At 30.5% G+C, this 19,801-nt stretch overlaps 1 protein-coding gene across 4 annotated transcripts in view; it reads left to right on the top strand.

The window, feature by feature from the left end:
* Positions 1–201: 201 nt before the first annotated feature.
* The window catches only part of LOC140443945 (uncharacterized), a 119,501-nt gene continuing 99,901 nt past the window's right edge, over positions 202–19,801 (top strand). For 3 of the 4 annotated variants that reach the window (XM_072535471.1, XM_072535469.1, XM_072535472.1), the window contains exon 1: positions 202–261. The gene's annotated coding sequence lies outside the window, so the exon portion shown is untranslated. Of the gene's footprint in view, positions 356–19,801 lie in introns of all 4 variants that reach the window. The other variant, XM_072535470.1, reaches the window with a different exon arrangement.

Here is a 19,801-nt window from a genome sequence, read left to right on the forward strand (position 1 = left end):
TGTAAGGGATGACAAATTTCCTTCCCAAAACTTCATCATAATCATCTCTCACCTCTCTCTCCGGAAGCGCTAGCCCAGTCAAATTCCGCAAAAGGAAGAACCACTAAATGCTCATCAACATTCATTTGGGGGACAGTATATCACCTCCATTCTTCCGTTCTGTATATAAAGAAGATGGCTCCAGAAGATGCAGTTAGTTCATAGTGTTAGATTTGTGGCTGGATGGGATTTTTTTGTTTGTGATTCATCGGTACTGCACAGGTAAGAGTGACTAGTGGACCGTGAGGACGTTCTTTTTTAATTATAGACTGTTTATAGTGATTTGCATTAGTGTGGAATATATATTTTGTGCGATGTGAGTATCGATTTTGCAAAGGAATTTAGGTCGCGTTTTTTAGTGATTTGGATCTTTGGGAAAATATTATATGAAAAATTATTATTGGAAACTAAAATTTTATTAATTTTAAACTTCTTTATTTTAATATAAATCGAGATAATAAATTTATTAAGTGAGTTTTTAAAAACTTTCATTCTCTTTCACTAAAAATTTATAAATATGTGAATCAAATTAGCTCAATTCAAATTGTATTCTTATTTTGAGATTACAGTAGGTTCCAATTAGGAAGATAAACGGGTTTCTTTTTCTCTTTGAAAAAAAAAAAGATTGTTCTGTGATATTTTGACGATTTGTTTAAATTATATTAGCCAAAAGCTCATTACTGTAGCTTGATCTTCAAATATACTAGGTAATTCATTCTCTTTCATTCAAATTTTTTGTAAAAGTGTAGATCTGTTCTTGCGCCAGAACAGTTTTTGCGCAAGGGTATAAGGTCCGCGCTTGGAAAACTGACATAGGCGCCCTTCGAATTTTTTTTTATTTAATTTTATTATTATTTTTTTTTTGCTAATCATACAAAATTTAGTAAAACACGATGTATATTGAGTTTAAACCAATTTTATTCTCCTTGTTTTAATTTTTACAAAATTATCAATAAGATTATTAATATCTGATTTATTACATAATATACATCTGTGGCTATTTGCCAAAACTTGATATGTCAAATAGAACAAGTTTTCAGTAGAGCGAAATTAAAAATTTTTAACTTCATGGCAATTTGATTTTATTTTTTACTCGCTCAAATTTTCTTAGATTTTTATGAAATTTCGTATATAAATAAACAAAATGCTGCTTAAACTGATAGTGTAAATTAATTTTGGAAATTCCATTGTTTAAAGGGATTTTATTAACATATCATATAAAATTTATAAATATGTTGATCAAATTAGCTCAATTCAAATTGTATTTCCTTATTTTGAGGTTACAGTAGGTTTCAATTAGTAAGGTAAACGGGTTTCTTTTTCTTTTTGGAAAAAAATGATTGTTCTGTGATATTCTGACGATTTGTTTAAATTATATTAGACAAAAACTCATTACTGCAGCTTGATCTTTAAATATACTAAGTAATTCATTCTCTTTCATTCAAATTTTTAGTAAATATGTGGATCTGTTCTTGCGCCAGAACAGTTTTGGCGCAAGAGTATAAGGGTACGCGCATGGGAAACTGATATAGGCTCCCTTCGTTTTTTTTTATTTAATTTTATTATTTTTCTTTGCTAATCGTACAAAATTTAGTAAAACACGATGTAAATAGACTTTAAACCAATTTTATTCTCCTTGTTTTAATTTTTACAAAATTATCAATAAGATTTTATCAATTTGATTTTATTTTTTACTCGCTCAAATTTTTTTAGATTTTTATGAAATTTCGTATATAAATAAACAAAATGCTGCTTAAACTGATAGTGTACATTAATTTTGGAAATTTTATTTTGAAAAGAAATTTTACTAACATATCACGTTTTGGCAAATATCTTAGATGCCATATATAGACATATCCTGTCAAAGTGATGTATATAAAATACGTGAATATCATAATAATTACAAAATGAAAAATGAAGAAATTTATACTGAAATTAAAACTTTAATATTTTTTGAAATGAGTAATAACAATTATTCACTGTCATCAACCTGCAATGCAGTGTTTATCATTTAAAAATAAAACATAAAATTCCATTAATTACATTCTCACTAGTCTCGAGTTCGTGGTAAAATGGATGGTACACTGGATCAAGGTATCGCAGCAGGAAAAGCAAGTCTTTATTCTTTTAATGTTTTATGGATTTAGATCTACTATAAACATGTTCTAATGTAGAATCTATCTGCTGTTCTCTGCGTTTTATGACGCTTTACATAGATATTTTGGTGAAGTTTTGAATACGCTAGAAAATCTTTCCTCTGCATTTCAATAACTTGAAAGTTCTTTCTATTAGGGATTCTAACAAACTGGTATCAGTTATAAGATATCGTTATTTTGATTTTCGACCATTTTTTTGGCACACTTAATTCTCGCATGGTGGGCATCACAATCAATTCTAGTATGAGCCATTTTCAGGAGTTGTTGTTCTATAAACATTAGGCTCTATAAAACCTGAGTGCGATTTCCTCTTGTGATACTATGTAGATTCTGGAACATTTCGTTTCCAATTTTTAATGTTCTGTCGTTATATGTGACATAATATGAAACCATAATTTCTCTGTTTTTATTATTTCCGTGTTCTCCTTTATCTTTTCTTTCTATCTTCTTTGACTCTATCTTCATTCTTTCAAAAATTACTTGGTCTTTGTCTTGCACTTTTTTAAGAAAATCATAAAAAATTTCTTTATGTTCATCTAGGGAGAGTTTCTAGTGATATTTATTGCGATAGCATGTAGTAAGCGCTTGAAATACTTTCGCAGGTTTTTGTATATCTTTTCTTGTAATATGTTTTTCTCGTAACATCTTCTTTTTTGATTTCTACGCTGTTATATTTTAGTTTTTTAGGTTGAACATTAGAGTTATTTATTTGGTCTTTACCATCATCACATTTATTTGTAAAATGATCATTACTTATTTTGTTACACATATTATTACTGGTAGTAGCTTTTATTTTACACTTTTTAGATTGACTTGCTTGATATTTACCTGGCCTCTCATTGTAAGTTTGTGTCAAATGAAGTGTCCGAAGGAATATAATTTTCATCTACATCTGAATTATCACTACTCAAATATGACACTAATTCTTCAGAATGACCAGTTGCTCCAGAAATTGAACGTATTTGATTGATTTTTTAAAATCCTCACTTTCAGTATATAATACTGTTTCTTCGATTTTGAATAAAATCCTTTATAAAAAGGTATATAAAAATTTATATACCTTTTTATAAAGGATTTTATTCAAAATTTTTAATATATGGTATACAGCCAAACACAGGAACTTAGTTTCCTTGTGGTTTCTTCGATATTTACTAAAACCGCTAAATTTTCATGTTGGCTAATAACCATATCAACTAAGAGCTTTTCACGCGACATACTTTTTACCAACAGTTTTCTTGAAAGAAACAAAGAACCACTTTATTTTTGTAAAATGCACAACAATAAAATTAGGTTATGTTATCTATTAGCTGCTAACCAAAACTTGATATGTCTATAAAACATCCGTCCACGTTTTAAATCTGAAGGTGACAAAACTTGATATGTCGACTTACCAATTTTTGGCAAAAATTAAAATGAAGTAATTTAATATGTCATGTTTAGTCGTTAATTTATAACCTTTAATAATATTTTCATTAGAGATATCAAGTTTTGGCATATATAAATATATCTTTTCAACACCTATCATGATTTGAAAAGCTGAAAACCGTGATTTTTGACATATCAACTTTTGGCAAATAGCCACAGATATCATTTTCTATTGAAATCAATGCTAGATTATCAAGTCTCGTCTGTCTCTTAAATATATTTTCCGTCGACCGTCCATTTATGATTAATTTTAACACCCTCAAAATCATTGATTAGTGACCCCTATTAATGAATGATTTTCTATTAATGAACGATTTCATTATAGGCAATACAACGTTTGTATGTATAAATGTTTGTATAAATTGTACAATGTTTGTATAAATTAATTTAACCATCTCGAACATTAACGCACTCGCTTCGCTCGCGCGTTAATATATCTCAATTGTTAATCGCCCTTATTAATACACTTGTTGGTTAAATAACTATTACTTAACTTTAATTTTGAAAATGAGCGCTCATCACCAGCTACGCTCACTAGAAACTTTAATAAAATTCTGCTTTTAAAAAGCTTTTAAAATTTTGAAGGGATAAGTGATTTAAGATTATAAATTTGAACATTTTTAATGGATTTTCTGGTACTGTAACATTTGTACTAAAAATATCTTTGTCAAATTCTACAGAAATTTTTTCTACACACTTTTTTATTCCAAAATTATTGATTTTGAAATTTGAAAACACGTTTCTTTGTTCTTTAGTAGTTCAAAAGCAGCTACAGAACTTTTTTAAAAACTAAAAAGAAAGCATTTTTATACTTTTAAAATAATGCTTTGTTTTTGTCTTTATTCTCAATCTGCAAAGTCAGTTTTAGGTTATGGAACGATTTAATGGTCTCGAAAAGAGCTTGCGCAATTTTTATCTACTTTGGTGTATAAGTGTCTTGTAATTCAGCCAATATTATGGTGGTATTTACATTGTTGCCAGATCTTCAGTGTTTCTGAAAATCTAATGATAATTATTTCAAATAAATCATCCTGTATATTTTTTGCTCTTTTAAGTTGTTAAGAAATACTGATTATTTTTCATGTATGTTCCCTATACCTAAATGCCATAATTTCAGAATGATTGCTACATTTACATTATCTTCGCCGAAGTTAAAATAATACATTTAGATGAATAAACTCATTTAATTTGAATATTCTTCATATAAATTAGTAGATCATTCTTATAAATTAGTAAAAAATGTAACGAAACTCGTACAGAAAACTATTTATCCAAATCATAGCACAAAAAACCTACAGCAGCTGAAAACAAATTCATGTTAGAGGTATGGCAATATTTTAGTAGTAGAAAAATTATGAATTTTGCGTTTTTTAAAGCGTTTTTTAAAACTTTGTAATATAATTTGCAACATCTCTGACTACTTAATTCTTCTTATCTCTGTGGTAATACTATCTTTTAATACCTGAATATTGGCAGGTTTTGTTTTATAAACGATGTTTTTTAGTAAGTATTCTGTCAATATGACAGAACAACAATTAGACTAGTTTTAAAAAATTACTATGTACTAGCGGACCAACTCTACATCGAGTTTTTTAAATGAAATTTTTATTTTGCGAGAAAAATATACAATGACCGGAAGTAAAAATATTTTTATCAATAACTCAAAAACTATAAATGATAATTTCGTGAACTTACATTTTTGAACTCTACGTTGAATTCTCTATTGATTTGACTAATAAAAACGAAACCGGAAGTCGACCTCAAAACCGGAATGCAATTTTTAGTTCATCAAATGTCGACATGGATATCATTTAGCAGTTAATTTTGCATGCTGATCACGAATCCGGTGTCAGATTTGCTCTATCATGACGTTTTATGCGCGTTTCGGGTCACTTCCTGTGTCAGATCGCAACCGGAAGTACATATTTAGATTCGTCTCGACGAGACCTTTCGATCCATATATACATTGTGGGGTCTAAAACTTAAAGTAAATTTTAACTTCCGGTCATCTCAAAACCGGAAGTGAATTTTTGTACCAAAAGTATATCTTGATAATCTCATACGTAATAATAATAATATTCCGAAAAAATATTTTAATTATCTAATATGGTTTTTGAGTAAAGTGTTGGACAAGAAAAGGGCTTAGCGTTTTAGTATATAAGATTATTTATATCTTGTAATTTATCCGATGACAACTTATATTGACAGATGTCAATTTATCTTGACAACCAAGTTTTTTAATTTTTTTTTCTGATTCTTTCCATTTTAGAAAGTTTTTCATGTGATTTTTGCTTGTTTCGTATCGATGTAAGGTTTTCGATAAGTTTCTAAACTACTAGACTTAAAACTACCATATTCTGCAGTCGCAAAAATCTTACAACAAAAGTAGAAAACGGAATTTAAAGATTGGGAATATATTAAGCATATTCTTAAGACAATCTCTCCATTTTCCAGTTGAAATACGTTTTGTTGAATTTTTGTCCTTTTGCATTCTTTTGATATTTGATCAGTTGAAAGGGTTCTTTTTCAATTAAAATTACTCTGATTTTTTCGGTAACTTTTTGCCATTTTCCGATATCCTTTAAAGTTCCCATTGATATTTTATGGTCTGTAATCATTACATTTGAGCAATATTACCCAGATGGAAAAAAATTCATTGATAGAGCCATTGGGCAGAGAAGAAGAGGAAGACCCAGAACAAGGTTCCTTGATAACATCGATGAAGACATGGGAAATGTGGGAATACGTGCTTGGCAGAGGAAGAGGATGAATAAGGACGACTGGAGAGAAATTCTTGAGGGGCTAGGTCCCAAGCAGGGTTGTAGAGCCAAAATGATGATGATGATGAATAATTACATTACAGTTGGGGTATGATTTTGTTGAACGCATCGGATAAAACAACATCATCATCATCATCATCATCAGCATCCAGCCTTTATTCATCACGTCCACTGCTGGACATAGGCCTCCCTTAAACTCCTCAATTCTTTGGAGATATCAAACAGACAGAAGAAAATAACATCACTTTTGTTCTTCTAAGAAATTTGCGCCAGATTGTTTTTTTGCCATCTCTTCTTTTTGGATTTCCCTTTTTCGATTTTGTGAACCGATTATTTTTTATTCAACTGAATAAAAATAATAAATTTAAAACTGCAATATTATGCTTCAGTAATGTGAAACCGCAATTTAATATGAGTATAGAGTACTTCCAAATATAATTTAATATTTATTGAATGCAACACAAAATTAACAAAGCTCCTAATAAACTAAATTTTATGTAAATTTTACAAATCATTCGTTTACGCAACTGGTAGCACAAAATGTATAAATAGCTTCAAAGAAATTTAAAGAAAATAAATTAAAATAAGCAGTTTGAAGTGCAAAGTTGTTCGTTTTTTGGAATATAATATGTTTATGTGTTGAATATTTTACTTGCATGGGATGCAAAAATAACAATCACAGATTAGCGAATTATTATGATTGGAATTTTAATCACATTTAAAAAATGAATTCTCTATTTTTGTACTTTTTATAACATTAGCAGAAAAACAAGATCACTAAAGCTCATTTTGGCGCCCCTCAAAAACAGGGGCGTCCACCTGCAGTGCATCCCTTGCAGGCTCATTATAGCCGGCGTTGTGGATCGAATTAACCCAATTCTAATTATAGTTTCTTGTTTTGAGTTTTCACTAGAACTCCACTCATCATAGACGAAAATGCTACTGAACCTCTGAAAATTATACAAACAAGCTGAATTTTGCAGAGAATGTCAATTTTGGGACCATCAAAAAGATGCAAAAAAATGTGCTACTCCTACCCCGAGGCTTTCCCCTAAAAACAAAAATAGACCGTAGAAACTGTAGAAAAAGATGTTTTAAACAAGAAATGTAAGATCATTCTGAATAAAAATGTTAATTAGCACTTTTTGTGCAGAATGGACCGTTCTCTCAGAAACAACGCTTGAAGCGACCGGCGATTTTGAATATTAGTTACGCGCGTAAAATCAATGTTTAAAATAAAAGTTGTATCAACTCAAAGGTAAAAATTCGATATCTTTTGATCAGAGTGTCCCAAAAAATACATTTCAAATGTGAAAAATGTAGCTTTTGTATACAAATTTTGCGGTTAAATGAGATGTTAAGTGAATAAATGTCGCGCCATTATTGTCATTTTGTACTATTCTCACGAGATCAATAAAATTTATATATTTCATTGACCGTCTACCATAGAATTCCATTGTTAGTGACTAATCTTCAAAACATATAGCCCCAAATTTCCTATTTCGACTTTTGGCAACAAATATGAGGCACTTGAAATATGCCTAAAAAAAGCTGAATTTAAACTTTCACATTACAAATTGTCTAAACCATTTAAAACTGCTTTTGTTCGATTACACCTTTTTCGCTGACGCGAAATATATATATATATATATATATATATATATATATATATATATATATATATATATATATATATATATATATATATATATATATATATATATATATATTAGTTTTGAGTTTCTTGAACCGTATTATATTTATTATAAAATTAGTATTTCTTGGGTTTAGGTTCAGTAAGATATATATTACATGTGGAACTAGATTTTATTTTCCATAGCAATCAACGTTTCGGCAGGAAACCCTTGCCTTTGTCAAGATTCAAAACGTAAAACGGGACACAGACATTAATGAACTTCATTAGTGTCTGTGTCCCGTGTTCATTAATGTCTGTGTCCCGTTTTACGTTTTGAATCTTGACAAAGGCAAGGGTTTCCCGCCGAAACGTTGATTTCTATGGAAAATAAAATCTAGTTTCACCTGTAATATATATCTTACTGAACCTAAACCCAAGAAATACTAATTTTATATATATATATATATATATATATATATATATATATATATATATATTATAGGTGTACTTTTTTCTAGTTGAAATTGTCGTCATAGATGTTGTATATACATACTATAAGTAGTATTTACAGGAAGATTATTGTACAATGAACTCTACTTAAAATACATGTTAAAATCTACTAAATATTAAAATATTCTAAAACGTGTGCACACAGAAAGAGATTGAAATATTCTTTTAGTTTATATTATAAATGAGCTGCCCCTAATAGGTGTGTAGTAATGAATAGTGCATTATATTGGGGAGTTTGTTTTTACAATTTGCTTCATTTAGTAAATCTTTGATTTTACTTCTTTTATAAGCCATTCTTCCAATCCAAACTCTATATTCATATTTAAATATGTGAACGAATGATTGAGTCCAATGAAAACACTCATTAAACATATCGGTGATACATCATAGTACATCATTTAGAATATATTAAAACAATTTAACAAATAGTTGCATAAAATATATCAAATCTTATAAATGTACATGTACTATTTTGGAACATTATCAAAGTTTTTTTATTGGTTTCGCTCAGGATTTATAATAGGATTATTTTTATATTTTTTGTTTCTTAAGGCCAATTTTTAAAATATACAATGTTCTAAATACACATTCTTAATAAACAGTTAATAATAAAAACAGCGATACTTAGAAATTTATTTATTTAGGCTCAATGTAGTTAAAAAAAATGTGGTATGTGCATTAATTTAACCTGGTTTATACTCTGCCGACGAGGCAAACACCTCGGTTATGTCATAAATCATTTTAACTTCATTGAAATGCATTCTTCAAAGTTTTTAGTGATAACATGCTCATTCTCTTCGATGAATTCAAATAAACCTATATTGATATGATTATTTTTATCTGCCACATGTATAAATATTTTATTACATTGTAGTGCCGCCTCTCCCTCTTCTTAATGCTGTTAAACTGTTTAGGAATGTCATTATTAATTTATCAATAAAATGTTGACGTATTGTTTCATAAATTGTTTGCAATTCATTAGCTAATTGTTGTAAAGTTTCGCCTAAACGTGTTCAATGCAATTCATGTCCGGAGAACACAGTGGCCACTCCATTCTTGTGATAATCTATCTATTCGTTCACAGATCTCGCGCGGTAAGGACGGACATTATCGTCGAAACAAACAAATCTGTAACCTATAGTACCAGAAACTCACACTATTATTGGCTCTATGAACTAGTCACTATATCTTACAGCCGTCATTGTTTAATAAGTCAGTGCGTCCATCATAACATATGCCCCCCAGACACAAATTGATCCGCCTTCAAAAAAAGTGGGTTAAACCATTTAATGTCCATCATAGTGTTGTCCTCTTTCTCTTCAGACCAATATTCTACCGTCAGAAGTATATAAACCGAATTTTCATTAGTTACTTAATATTTAAATAGTTACTTAATAGTGGTTGTTTCGCAAAATAGGTTTATTGCTTGCAATATTAGTGCCTAGGTATGCCTAGACACAGATAATCATATTTAATTCTTTTGCTACTACTTCAAACCTGTATAGTCCCTTTTGACAATCAAAGTGTAACTTTGTGTACCGATTCCTTATCTGCAATTCATACGTTAGAAAATATTTTGAATAAATATCACCTAGTGCAAAAAGTACTACAATCGATCCATCTCCACACTTACCGAGAGACTTCAATAACAATAATATGGGTGCCTTCTCATATCGGCATCGAAGGAAATGAGATGGCTGACAGCGCTGCAAAAGAAGCATCTACATCCAACTTACCCATCTACAACATACAGCTCCAAGAAGACATAAAATCAAAATTCAAAAGAAATATCCAAGGCAAGTGGCAGGAACTTTGGATCACCAAAGAGGCAAAGCTTAGAGAAATACAACCTAATGTTAACAGCTATTTATCTAGCACCCCTGAACAGAAAAGAGAAGATAGCAGTACGAAGATTGAGAATAGGACACACACGTTTGACACACGGTCATCTTATGTCGTCTACAGACCAACAGTTATGCTCCCACTGCAACGATATTTCTTAAAAACCACACAATTGTTAACCAAAATATATTTTACATAATATTGTTATTCTGTACTATTGTAAACTTTGTAGGTACTATTGTAAACCTTTGCTCCCGTGTCAATGACCAAAGATGTCAAGACACGTTAATTCGAAATAAAAAATAAAAGATATCGAAATAAAAAATCCTCTTTAGTAGTCTCTGTAGATTGTCCACATCTTCATATATTATCACCACATCATCAGCTTAGCAAAGTATTTTAAATTCTGTATTTCCCATTATACAAAAACCCTGTTCCTGCAGTTTTCACTTCTTTGATGATATGATTTATAAGGACGTTAAAGAGGGCTGGCCTTAGACTATCTCCTTGCTTAATTTCTCTTAAGACTAGTATCTTGTTATTGTTTGCTTTTATAAAAGTGCTCTTCTTGACGTTTAATAGTCGAATAAATTCAATTATTTGTTAATTTAAATGTCTGTCCATTAATAGTTTCAGAACCTCGGCAAGCCTTACCCTATCAAAGGCTTACATAAGGTCAATGAAGCACGTGAAGGCAACTTTAATATATTTTTCAATAGCTTTTTCGGTTATTTATCTTACAATGAATATTTCATCTATGGTGGATCTATTATTTTGGAATCTTTGTGTTTTTCATAGATGCCTCTCTGTGTCACTTCTGTCAAAATTATTGTAAATAGCTTTAAAGCTGTGCTTAATATGTTTATCCCTCTATAATTTTGTGAATCAATTTTTCCCCTTTTTTAAAGACATATAGTTTATTTCTACTATTGTGGCACCTTTCCCGTTTTATATATTTTATTCTTCTTTGTCTTTTATATATCTGTTAAATAGTTTGTTCTATATATCTGTTAAATAGTAAATATTTCATTCGTAAATGCGTCACCACCGTAAAAGGATCTGAAATTTGTTAATTTTTGATAATACTGTATACTTACCTGTAACACTTTTTCAAAAAATTAAAAAAGAACACAATTCAACTGTAGACAATAATTATATAATTTAGAAATGCTTTTTTTTATCAGATTCCCGCTCTATAAAATTCTCATCACGACAAAGTTATTTTTCTGACAACCATCAAAAAATGAAAGTTTCTATTTTTAACGACTTTTTAAAACACGTAGATTTAAAAATATAAAAAGATTTATCTTTATACTGTTTACTATCTATTATTTCAATAATAAATTGTTTCATTTTTTTAAGTTAAACTTAAGAAGAAAAATTATTAAAAAATTATTATTTTAATAAATAACTTTTTAATAATAAAATGGAATCCTGTGTGTGTCCTTCTATAGTTTATGTTCTTGATTTAAAATTTAATATCTTTCTCTTATTTTTCTAAAGTGATTGGAAGACAAATTTTCTGTATATCTGAAAGTTTTACGAAAGAGATCAAATTTTTTGATTTTGGCATAATTTTGAACGGTTTCCTAATTTATCTCTGCATAAATTTTACTGCTAAGTCATAATGACAATATTTTATATCATCATCATAAGTGGCTCGACAATCCGTTGTAGATCTTGGCCTGCTCTCAAGGAAGTCGCCACTCCTGTCGATTCCTGGCAACTTCCCTCCATCTTCTAACCCCTAGAATCTGTAGCTTTTCTTCCACATCATCAATCCATCTCATTCGTGGTCGTCCTCTGCTTCTTGTGCCCTCTGGTTTTGAAAATGTTAATCTCTTCGTGTATTCGTGATCTGACATCCTAGCAATGTGTCCAGCCCATCTAAGTCTCTGCACTTTAACGAATTTCACAATATCTGGATCGGTGTATAACTGATATAGTTCAATATTTTATATCCCGGTAGCTTTTAATCTTTTGTTTTCTTTCAGTGTTAGTTTTTTAAAATTGTAATCGTAATATGTATGTAAAACCCTAAGCTTAATACACACAACCAAACTTAAGCTCTCAGGTATGTTAAGTTGCTTCTGGAACCTGTAGTTAGACTCTGAAGAGGTGCAATGGGGGAAAATGTATTTCCATGCATGATAATGCACCACCACATACCACCAGAGTGACTACAGACTTCCTTGAAGCAGAAAATGTCACTATTCTGAAGTGGCCTGCTTGCTCACCCGACCTTAACCCTATAGAGCATTTGTGAGATATGCAGTGCTACCACCACTCGCCTTGCATAAAGCGAGAGGTGGTAGCACTGACTACTAAAACAAACATGTATAAATAAAAAGTATTTTAAATATTATTCAGTTTACATTGAAATTTTTTAAGCTATTGACTTTAAAACAAATACTTTCAATTTATGATTTCAAGATTTTATTGTTTTCTTTAACTTTTTTTGTGTTGGTAATTAAATTGCTTTAACATAAATATTGTTTGACTTTGTATGTTGTTTTTGTTTAAATTCGATTGAAATAATACATGAATCAGATGATTCCATATAAGTTTGGTTGTGTGTATATAATATAAAATTAAAAAACAATCTTCTAGCTCTTTATATACAAATATATATATATATATATATATATATATATATATATATATATATATATATATATATATATATATATATATATATATATATCTTTGAATCAAGCTCCTCATTTTGTTCTTTATTTATTAATCATACTTTAAATTTTCTGTGCGAAGCCCTCATTTCGAAAACTCTAAGTTTGTTATTAAACGACTCCTTTTAAAGTGTAAGCTTCTACGTTGTTTAATAATACAACTCAACCACTCACGCATCTTTTATTATAAATTAAAATTTATCCAACATCAGAATATCAACTAACAAGAAGACGTAATTTTAGATTTGCAGCATATTTTGTGTATTTTTCAAAACGTTTAAATCAGCAATTTCTATTGAAATCATTTTTCTTGACATTTTTGTAGTCTAATGCTAACGTAAGACGGAGAATGTTCTTTAATGTACGGTGACTATACCTCGGAAACTCACCGGTGAAAGTGTCGCCTTTGGGTCAATAGGTCTGAAAGAGAATCCCATCGTAGGTATATATACATAACCAGAAAAGTTGGCTTTTCCTTATATTTCGAAACATTTTGTGGAAAAATTAAGTACAAAAATAAAATTTATTGACAGAGATCAGTACATTTATTAGTTTATATTGCTAGTCTTTTAGTTTTTGATTTGTTCAAATCATATGTTTCTTATATTTTTACAGAAATTTTTATCTTAGGGCGTAAAAATATTCTTAATATCTATTTGTTGTCCTTCTTCTTCTTCTTCTGAATGTGCCAATTTTTACCGTAGGCAGCCTCCTCTGCATATATATATATATATATATATATATATATATATATATATATATATATATATATATATATATATATATATATATATATATATATATATATATATATATATATATATATATAATATGTGTAAAGAAGCTGTATTATATTATCTATAGAATGGGTCTTCGAGGTTTGTGATGGCCTTCGAAGCGGCCTACTGGGGAAAATTTTTTGATTTTATAGTAAGAACGTTCATCGTTCTTAAAAACATACAAATAATAGCTTATGCCAATGACATCACCATTATTAGAGACCAGAATATATGCAGCAGAAAACAGAGCAAATATACCCATATATATGCACAAAATTTGCAAATATGCAAAAAAATTTCAAGAATATGCGTAATATATGCATATATGCAGACGTTAATTATCGTCTTGTTCATTAATAAGATTCAGTCTTGGGTTTTAATGGGTACAATATATATGGGGATATATACAAATCCCCGATTGGACCAGTATGGTGTAGGTGTACAAATTTGGATGTGCTATTTACAAAATTTTTACAGTCCCGCCTTCATATTTTTCGTCGTTTCTTTAGATACATGCCATGTTTTGCCCTTCTGCTTTAATATCTTCCCAACCTCATTATCCTAAGGCTCCTTAGATCTCACTCTTTTTTGTCAATATTGATTCCCATATTCGCTTCACAGGTATTATGCTTTTGATTTTGTGCAAGTGCTCTAAACAACTAAGTTGTCTATTTTCTATAAGCTCTGTTATTGATTCAATATTCAAGTATGTCCTTATTATCTCATTTCTTACTTTTTGTATTTTTGAATCACCTTTGACCCTTCTCAGATATTTTATTTTAACTGCTTGTAGCCTATTTCTTTTTTGCTGTGTTAGCACCCATGCTTCACATAAAATATTTCTATTTACTGTTTGGTTCATTGCGTAGTATACATTGCTGGCTTTTTTATAATATCGTTTATTCCTCTTTTTTGACTGTCGTGATAATTTATTTCAACTTCTAAATATTTAATTAATTCTACTTCTTCTATGCCCAGTACATTTATCTTTATATGTATTATTTGTTCCTGTTTGGATACTACCATGACATTAATCTTATTTTACTTCATTAGCATTCAATTTGATGTAAAAAATTATTCCATATGTTAAGGTTATATTCTATTATTGCCACGTCATCACCGAACATACAGGCATAAATATTAAGTGTTTCATGATTACGGTACTACACACATACGCACACTATTGTATTGTTTCGTAGATTTTTATCACTTTTTATGTCATCTCCGGGACCATTCCATTTTTTTATTCTTCTTGTTGCTTCGTTCAGTTCCTTCTAAAGAAATACGGTCCTATCTATCTTGCATTCCTACTTTTCCCAGTATCGAGCAGATTTTGAAAATAATCTTTCCATCTTGACATGATTTCTACTTCGATAATAAGAATCACTTATTCCGTATATTTTATTGCTGTTATCCCTGTTTCTCACTTTTTCAATTTTTGAACGCTTTAACAAATAACTTTTGAATGTCTTTGCTGTTTTGTTCTAATTTTGCTCTAGTTTAAAGTTTAAAGTTCTCTATAATCTTCCTGTTTAGCTTCTTTGACTAATATGTTTACTTTTCTATTTGTTTTTTCTTGTAGAACTAATCATGTTCTTGTGTATTGCTATTTAAATATTGTTTCTACATTTACCTTTTCATTTTTAACACTCACGCTATAATGTTATGTTCTATATGAGATTGCCTGTAAAAACCTTATCTAGTAACGTTTTATTTTTAACACTTGTCAGCAAGTAATTCCGACTCACACTGTATAAAATTTAGCAACCCCAATTGAATGAATTATACAAGCATAAGTCGCTATCCGCTAGTAGGTAAAAGACATAATAATAGTGTGAAAATTCATGGAGATAAAAGTTACTTTCCTTTTCGTTGGCCATTATAAGCAAGCAAATGTGTAATCTTCTCATTTAACCAACGCTGAATACATTATTTTAGATAATTAGCTCGCCTGCAGAATTTTACACCGAACGCCGAACAATCACTGTACCACCATAAAATAATAAAGTTTCGAATAAAAATATCATTAATTTTAATTAATTAGTCAATGAGTTTTTATTAAAAGAGATAAGATGAACCAGAAGAAGTCATTCTTTTTTAATACCTACAAAATTGAAGTAATTTAAACAGTATTTTAAAGCAAAAAATCGTGGACGGGCGATTTAACAAAAGACCGGGGCTTTTATCTGAAATAATGGACTATTAACTTTAATAGCTTAGTAGCATAGTTAGAAGGTTTTTAATTTGTAGACTTAATAATTTATACTTTCTAATATAAACTTTATAAACTAATTACCTGTTTGATAAAGAAATACTGAAAAAAGGCATTGTTTGAAAATAAAAAGCAAATTAACAATCAGAAAAATGTCTCCACCAAGTTGTTAACCAAAAGAAGACAATAAGTACTCATCTTCTTCTGCTTCAGTTACCATCTTCGCTGTAAAGGTTGGCTATCATCATGGCTATTTTATCTTTTGAATCAATCGCTCTGAACGGATGACCTAAACTTTGCAAACTGGAAACTGCATCCAAATCACTGCCTCAAATTTCTGAGTCCGTCTTCTTCCGATACTTCTTTTTCTCACTATCTTTTCTTGTATCATTAGTCGTAGGATGCTGTATCTTTCACTATGCCGTACGAACCCTAAGTATTGAAGCTTTGTTTGTTTGACAGTTGCTTCTACTTCTTTTTTTTTTTTCATTTGTTTTAGCACCTTTCCATGAGTAACTCTGTGAACCCATGATATTCTCAGAGTTTGTGTACCCATATTTTAAAAAAGTTCATTCTTTGTATTGGTTGAAAAGCGACAGGACCAGATGAAATACGAAGTGAAATAATAAAGCTCTTGGAAAGGTCAGGTAAAAGATCTCTCTTTCATATTTTTAATAAAATTTATGAAACTAGCTAAATACCAACAGATGGCTGTAGTCGACTTTTGTGACGATAGCTAAAAAAGCAAATGCAAAAGATGTAATGACTTCCGAACCATCAGCTCAATAAACTATGTTTTAAAAATATTTTTTCGAATTTTGCACTCAAGGATAATCCAAAAAATAGACGAACGACTTAGTGACATGCAGTTTGGGTTCTGCAATAACCTTGAAACCAAAGAACGCTTATTTAGTAATGAGGTTTCTCTACAGAGACGCAGAAATGTCGGCCATCCAGTTTATATGTGTTTTATTGCCTTTGATCAAGTCAAACCTATTGAAATGATAGCCATTCTTCAGCAGGTATGTATTGATGATATAGACATACGTATCATAAAAATCTTGCAATCTTACAATCTTGCCATCTTGCAATCTATGTACGTGCAAACATAAGGATTGGACATGATAATTCTGAACTTCAAATACGAAGAGGGTAAGATAGGGCTTCATTTTGTCCCCACTAATATTTAACATTTATTCGGAGTTCGTTAATAAAGCATCGGATAGCGTTCAATCTTCTTCTTTTAGTGCCTAACCTCTGTAAATGTTCACGTTGGATGGCAATCACGTTGGTCCATACAATTTCTTGACAGCTGCTCTAAATAGATGTATGGTAGTCATTCCTGCCCACTGTCTAATGTTCTTCAACCACGATGTAATTCTGCGCTCTTGAGATCGTTTGCCTTCTATCTTGCCTTGTAAAATTAGTTGAATTAGTTGATACTTCTCATTGCGCATCACATGCCCTAAGTATGTTCTGATTTTCACGATACGCATAATTTCCAGATCTTTATTCATACGTTGGATCACGGTGTTGTTTGTAATATGTTGGATATAGGAAATTCTAAGCATGCGGCAGTAGCACCACATTTTGAAAGATTCTAATCGTTTGGATGTTACCTCCGTCAATGTCCAGGCTTCGACTGCATATAAAAGGGTAGAAAATACATAGCATCTCAAGACTCGCGTTCTTATTTTGGTCTTCTTATAGTTTAATTTCATGCCATATCTGTCACAGGCTTCCACTACACGGTCTATTAATGTTTGCAGATCCTCCGCATTATCAGCAATCAAAACCGTATCGTCCGCATATCTTAAATTATTTATGATTTCACCATTGATTTTTATACCTTCTCTTAAACCATCAATAGCTTCTCTGAACAGCATTTCCGAGTAAGTATTAAACAACGTCGGTGATAAAATGCAGTCCTGACGTACTCCCTGTTTTATCGTGAATTCTTGTGAGGTTTTGTTCTCTACTCGTACAGTTGCCCTTTACTGTAAGTATAAATTTTTAATTAGGCGTAAATCTTTGATATTAATACTAGATTCTTTCAGTATCTGAAATAATTTTTGATGTTGCACATTGTCAAATGCTTTTTCAAAATCTATAAAGCATGCGTAGACTTCGCAATTTACGTCTCGAGCTCTTTGTATCAATACTTGTATAGAAAATAGGGCCTCTCGTATTCCCAGTCCGCTTATAAACCGAAACTGAACACTGCTACTGTTTTCTTTAAGTTTTCTATATATGCGAGAGTGAATAACAGAAAGAAGGATTTTGAGTGTATGGCTCATTAAGCTTATAATTCTGTAATCAGAGCATCTGGAGGCATTTGCCTTTTTGGGGAGAAGGATGAAGGTGGAAATTATCCAATCTGTAGAAAATTCTGCAGTTTCATTGATTTTGTTCAGTAGACTCGTTAGGAGTTTGAGTTGGTTATTTTCAAATAGATTCAATATTTCAGCTTGTATGTTATCAGGTCCATGTGTTTTGTTGATTTTTAGTCTTTTTATTAATTATGCTTACTAATGCTACTTAGATTAATTATCTGTCTGCTACTTAGATTAATTATGCAAGGGAAGATACAAGGGAAGAGAAACCCAGGACGACGCAAAATATCCTGGCTAAGAAATTTGAGAGAATGGTTCGGTTGCAGTTCATTAGAATTATTCAGAAGCGCAGCCAATACAATTAAGACAGCGATGATGATTTCCAACCTCCGATAGAGAAGGAACCTGAAAAAAAAGAAGTCTTTTTATTACATAATATGTTACTTCACTGACTGTTATTTCTGGTCCTGAACATCCAGAAACACTGACTTCTGTCTTTTGCTCTGCCTTGAATAATTCTTCCATGTATTGCCTTCATCTCTCAAGTATTCTCTCATTTTCGTAGACCAGATTGTTGTGCTCGTCTAGTATTAAGTTATGACTTCGTGATCCGTTTCCTCCCGTTAAGTTTTTGATCTTTTTATGTAGGTTAAAAGTGTCATGCTTCTGTTCTAGGGATTCTATATCTATGCATTGATCTTATAGCCATGATTCTCTTGCTTCTTTAATCTTTTTCTTAATGATTTTGTTTATTTCTTTGTACCTTTCCTCATTATTATTTCTGTGTTTTCTTCGTTCTTCCATTAGCTCTAATATTTCTTGTCTTATCCATGGCAGTTTCTTTATATTGTTTTCTGGTTTAAGTTTATTATCTACCACTGAATTACAGATATTTTTGATGTTATTCCACATATCATCCACAATTATGTTTTCTTGATTAATATCTGAGATAACCTGCTGTTTATTTTGTTGATCTCCTCTTTGATTTCTCTTCTTGTGGTCCATAGTATTCAATGTGATATCAAAATTAATGGCATCAATATTAATAATTTGAGGTACGCGGATAACACGGTTTTAATTGAAAATAGTTACGAAGAACTTCAACATCTGATTAATAGGATTACCACAAAATGTGAGGAATATGGACAGAAGCTGAACACCGCAAAGACAACGATAATGGTTGTCAGTAAAATGCCAATACAACCAGAAGAGATAACTGCTTATGGAAAACAACTTTAGAGAACCAACTTTAGTACCACTTATCTTGGTTGTAATCTAAATAATAACTGGGACATAAGCAAAGAAACTATAATACGTATAGAGGAAGACAGAGTTGCATTTTTTAAGATGAAGAAAATCTTAAGTGGAATTAATATTACATTGAGACTGAAAATTAGATTAG

Source organism: Diabrotica undecimpunctata, chromosome 6 (assembly GCF_040954645.1).
Source record: "Diabrotica undecimpunctata isolate CICGRU chromosome 6, icDiaUnde3, whole genome shotgun sequence".
Lineage (NCBI taxonomy): Eukaryota > Metazoa > Arthropoda > Insecta > Coleoptera > Chrysomelidae > Diabrotica > Diabrotica undecimpunctata.